Below are 6,192 nucleotides of genomic sequence, written 5' to 3' on the forward strand. Positions count from 1 at the left end.
CTGGACCAGCCACTATGAGAGTCGCACAGTGTGGGCCATGAGGATGTTCTGCAGCTCCAGAACACTCTTTACTATTCTCAATCCCTCCCTTAAAAATGTTATTCTTCATTTTAGACCCAAAGTCACTTCCTTCCTGACAGGATCTGGTGGTATCTGCCTCTCTTTTGTTACTGTAAATAGTTACTAGCATGAAGGAGTGAGTATAGGTGTTATTTAAACTGAAGAGATTAATCTGACTTCCTTTAAAGTGTTGCATATGATTATTTCCTTCAGATCTCTTGTTTTGGATCTCATTATGTCCCACATTCAGGAAAGATGATCCAAACTGCCAGCTCCCAGACCTCTCAAGTTGACCTCCTTTGAATTAACATGAGCATCCTTTTTAGGCAAAGAGGCAGTGTTGGCTCCTGGCCACGACACTTTATTGGGAATCAGGAGAACCAAGCTCAGTCCCTAGCTCTGACACTGACCTGTTGTGTGAGCTTAGGCAAATCACTTCACTTCTTTTTCAGCTTTTCTTTCTTGTCTGGTTCCATGTACCTGTTATGGGCAGGAGCTGTCTCTTAGAGGGCATTTGTACAATGCTTAGCACAGTGAGGCCTTGATGTCAGAAGGGCCCTCTCTATGGCACTGTAAAAATAACTAAGCATTGCTTGGCTCTTTGTTTCAGTGAGACTTTTAAAACCACACTCTTTTTTTTAAAATCTCTCTCCCTTTAAATTGTCCCAACTCGGCAGTGCTGAACTTTCGGTTTCCTGCCCTAAAGTCGATGATGCTTAGAAACCTGCTAGAGAACATGTAGGTATTTCTAAAAGGTGTAATTTCCCCTCACCCAAAAAACAGTTTTGTTCCTTGGTAATAAATTGTGTGCACCCCCCAAAGCAAGGTAGGAACGTTAGCAGAGGGGCAGGGCTGGAGTGTCATATCCCACCCTGACCCACAAAATGGGAAAATGGAGATACCCATCCTCCAATATGGTGAGTTCTCCAATGTAATGAGCCGTAGGTTTTAACCTGTTCCACTCCACATAGGGTCACAGAACACAATTTTCCCCACTGAAATCCACATGAGGTTCTAGTATCCTGCAGGGGGGAAGTTGGGCCCCAGACAGCAATTAGCAAAGTCAAGTCTCTGTTTGAATAGGAGCTTCTGCTATCTTTGTAGTGTGGTGCTTTAAAAGGAGAAAAACAAGAACTTTTCCTCTGCTTTTCATCAACTCCATCCACCAAGAAACAATTCTTTCTTACGTCTCTGTCCTTCTCCTGTCCCAGACAGGAAACGCGTTACCAACACTGCCGGATTTTCTAGGAACACCTACTTTTTTTTTTTTATTAATAACATTTATTCTGCAAAATAAGAGGGAACTGTACACTAAAACAGACCTCTGCACCAGTGTTTATATCTAATTAGCAGGTTTACTTTCATGCTTGACAGAGCATAGGTTGAATCCTGCATTCCTATCATCCACAAAGCTTGTAGCATTCTCAAGTGGTAAGTGTTTGGAGCTATGAATCACCATAGATGGGTACTAATGACTTGGACAAGTCTTTTCATCTCCCACTGCCTCATTTTCCCAGTCTGTAAAACACTGATTCCCTCTTGCAAAACCCTTTGAAAGAGCTGTATAAACAGCACTAGGTAAGCACACATTATTCATTAAACAAGGTCATTAATAGTTGCAGTGTTGTTGTCACCATGTTGGTCTCAGGAGATTAGAGAGGCAAGGTGGATGAGGTAATATCTGACCTGAAGAAGAGCTGTGCATAAGTTTGAAACCTTGTCTCTCTTACCAACAGAAGTTGGTCCAATAAAAGATATTGCCTCACCTATCTTGTCTTCTAATGTCATTAATGACTTAAAAGGTAGCAACTGAAATATCCTAAATGCCTTCAGTTTTCTTTAAGCACTTGACTCAGATAAGCAGTAGGTCAGTTTTGTCTTCCTGGTTCTGTCTAATTTAAAACAATAAAGTCAAGGAATATCATGTGTCATCCTTATGCAGGAATGCAATAAGTTTGGTTGAGGTATAAAACTACTCTTTTACTGATGAGAGTACTTTCAATGGACTTTTACAGTCAGACTGATTTTCCTTTTCCTTATGACCCTCGACTCCCACATTTTTGTAACACACTGCCTATACATTTCTGTTTGCAGCATTTTATCCATGTTGGCCCCAGGATACACAAGAGACAAGGTGGGTGAAGTAACATCTTTTACTCTGAACATCTACTCTGAACTCTTTTATTAGATCATCTTCTGTTGATGAAGAGACAAGCTTTGAGCTCCACAGAGCTTCACCAGAGCTGAACAAGGGTCCTGTGGAGCTTGAACGTTTGTCTCTTTCACCAACAGATGATGATTCAATAAAATATATTACCTCACCCACCTTGTCTCTGTTATACATTTATGGACCATTACCAACTTACCTCTCTTTCTCTTCCCCACCTGCCTCCTCCACCAGGGGACATGTGGCTTCTGAAGGTCACATACTGGAAAATAGTTTTGCTGTTTCCTCATTTGTTCCATGACAAAATATATCAATACCTGACCATTAACAGAAAAATGTATGACATGATCTAAGTCCAGAGACCTTATAGATCAAGATGTTGAAAAGTCCATACTTAAGCACCTAAATAAGTGGATTAATTTTCAGAAGTTCTGAGCACTCAAGAGTTCCCTAGCCCCTAATCCTGCTACTATGGAAGCAAAACTTCCACTGACAATCCATCCTCTGAAAATCAGACTAATTTATGGACACCACCACCAGCCCCCCAAAACAAAAACAAAAATGGAGGCAACCCAGAGCCACTTGCTGTTTTTGAAAATCTTGGCCATTACTTATACTAGGAAATAAAATGTATATTTGGATGTGGCTTGGTCTTATATTCTAATCTTTTCCAAGCAAGGAATGTGCATGAATGCGTGTATGCGCATGGACCGCATTGTTGGTGCTACTGGATAGCAAATAATAGATATCAAGAAGCAATGGGAAAGTGTTTTTTAGGATGGTAGTAGTGGAAACCATGCTTCTCCTATCTCTGTCTCTTACACCTGCTCGCTCACCCACCCACCCCATGTTTTGTATCAGATTGTGCTTGTACTTACATTGTAAGCTCTTCGGGGCAGCATCTTTTTTGTTGTGTGTTTGTACAGCACAACAGGGTCCTGCTCCATGACTGCGGCTCCTAGGTACGATGATAATATGAAATAATTAAGGCTCTACTTGAATTGCGGGATGATGGTCAAGTAATTGTGGATGAGTTGAGGACAAGACACGGAAAATCACAGAAAAGTAATAATGGACCTTTATTAATTGCGGCAATTTGAAAAAGCCAGAGAAGATCTATTTGTTTAAGAAAAATTCTCTGGAACAATATAAACACTTAAGTTATACCTGATCTTTTTTTTTTTTTTTGATAACCAGACATTTCGTTGCAACTATATTATAGTCTTTAATGTATGGGGCTGACAGTGAAAGTCCTGCCATGTGCGAGGCTGACAGCCCAAGCCCTAGACACTCTCAGCTTGGATAAGTGAGATTCTACTGACTAATGTGTGTATTGCAAACCCCAAAATTGCAGACTGCGCAATGTAAGCTAATTAAAATTAAAATTATGGTGGAAGCCTAATATTGCAGGATCCACAATTTCTGCAATATCGCAAATTAAATAGGGCCTTAATAATAATAATAATTAATAATAATAATGATGATGATGATAAAGTATTTATTTATTTAATAAAAAATTGGCAGACACAACAGAAAGGCCAAGAACTGCACCGGCTGTGAAGACTGAACTCCCCCAGTTATCTTTACAGAAAATCACACACATTAGGTCTGAGGCATGTTGGCAGGGCAATCTACTTGGGAAATAGTAGATAAACTGCATTTTGTATCCAGTAGAGCTGTCAAACTGACAACTCGCGGGCAGTAAATTCACATAGTTGTCCCCCCCCCCCCGAAGTTTTATGCGAATATTCAAAACAACTCAGTATATAATATTACCTAACCTGTCACGCAGAGAGCCGCACAAAACTTGGCAGTTCTGCACACATGCATGGCTATGTGTTTATTTCTTCCTCTGGAGAGGAGGATGAGTGCTGGGTGGAATATTTCCCCACATCTACTTCCCTAATTGCACCAGTCTAGATCAGTGTGTCTTCTGGAACAGCTGTGATTAGTCCTAGTAGCAGATCTGCCTCTGAGCCTGGGTCTTTTTTTTTTTTTCCTCTGAGCTGTTGTTTTGGCCCCGGGAAGCTTTGATGTGTGTGTGTCTCTCTTTCTCTGTGGTTTCTCTGTCCCTTGCCTTGCCACTGGGAGGTGAGGCTCGCTCGCTCAGAAGAGCTGGGGCAGATCTGGCAAACAGAAAATTGTTTTCTCCCACTGACCTCCTCCCTTCCACAGCTACAAGGGGATTGTGGGGCTGAGCGGAAACTCGACATTCTCTGACGCCTCCCCCCCCCCCCGCAGGGGGTGCTATCTCCTTTGCAGAAGCTGCAGCTGTTGCTCCCTGTGCCTGAGATCAGTTCCCAGCCTCTTGCAAAAAAAAAAAAAAAAAAAGCCACCCAAGACATTATCAGGCTGAAAAGGAAGGAGATGCAAAAAAGGCGTCACCTAGGTCTCTGTTTCTGAGAATCCGCCCAGCCTGTGAAACCTCAGTGACTATATTGACAGGAAATGATCGGTGGCTTTTTTGGTTCATAGGTTCCCAGCGTCTAGCTCTGAGATTCAAGCAACGACATCCTGCAGTGTGTATGGCTGGGGTCTGGGGGAGGATGCAGGGCTGTGACTGTTTTGCTGAGTGATTGGGGAAAAGACAGAGAGTGATGAGGGAGAGAGGCAGATGTTTGTGGGGGCGAGAGACATGCCTTATATAAGGAGACAGAGCCTCATATTTGGGCATCCATCCCAGCACAAACCTACCCCTGGGATGGCCCTACCTGGAGAGAGAACCTGGTGCCTCCTAGTGACAAACACCTCAATCCACCAGCCTTCCTAAATGAGATACGTCCAAACCCAGCCTACAACCTTGTCTCAAATAGGGTGACCCGATGTCCCATTTTTAAAGAGACAGTCCCATTTTTTGGGACTTTTTCTTATATAGGCATCTATTACCCCCCACTCACATCCGTTTTTTCACAGTTGCTATCTGGTCACCCTAGTCTCAAATATCCTGTGTCACCAAGGACTGCCTGAGAACCCATATGCTTTGCTTCACAGAGTCCCACAAAACCTGTAGTCAAATCTCTCTCTCTCTCTCCTCACTACACCTATGCCATAGCTCAAAGCCTAATTTTGTCTGTCTCCATCCCTAGATCCTAGAATACTGATCTATCTATCCTAAACACCAGAGGGTTACTAACCCTCCTTAGAAAAACCACTCTCTTGTTTTATATAAGGACCATTCATACATCAGCTCAAACATTTCACATGCCATGGAAATCAAAATGGGCCTTGAACTAGGAAAGTTAAAATATGCTCCCAACTTTGCCCCCTTGCAACCAACATATTTTTAAGAAGGCAAATATAACATATGAAGTAAAATTCATGCATGATGCAATATGCTTGATTTCAGCGCAATTACACCATGAATTAATTTGGGTTATAAGGATTAATTTTTGACCTCCCCCCGCATGCCCTGTGTATGAGAACTGTAGAGATGGAGTTAAATATAAAAGGAAAAAAGACCAGGAATCCCCTGCAGACCACTGTGAGATTTTTTGAGCTGCAAGCATCTTTTTGGACATGCTAGAAAAGATGATGGGGCTGTGTTTTTTAATAAGAGTTACAAAGAAAAAAAATTTCCGTTGTGTCTTGAGAAATTTGCATGCACAATTCTCAGATGCTCAGCAAGTTTACTAAAAATGTGCTAATTATCTTATCAGAGGAAGCAACTATTTCCTCTACTGATATTCTGTTGCCTTATCATGGGCACTGGCACTTCTAAATTGCTGTTAATATTATTCTTTAAACCATGTGTCCGTCTGGTGTGCTATTAAAGAAAGGATTTGATGTTCTTGTTACACGCCCTGTTACTCATCACAAATTCTGAGGTTGTAACTTGTTACTCAGATTATAGTCACTGGTGAATCATAGATTGTCCCCTAGGAGCTGGCAGACAGTCAAATTCTGACACCGTTACTCTTTTAGAATTGCAGCACACTTCAGAAATAGTCTTGGTAAAGCCAATGGAG

The sequence above is a fragment of the Chelonoidis abingdonii genome, chromosome 21 (assembly GCF_003597395.2).
Source record: "Chelonoidis abingdonii isolate Lonesome George chromosome 21, CheloAbing_2.0, whole genome shotgun sequence".
Lineage (NCBI taxonomy): Eukaryota > Metazoa > Chordata > Testudines > Testudinidae > Chelonoidis > Chelonoidis abingdonii.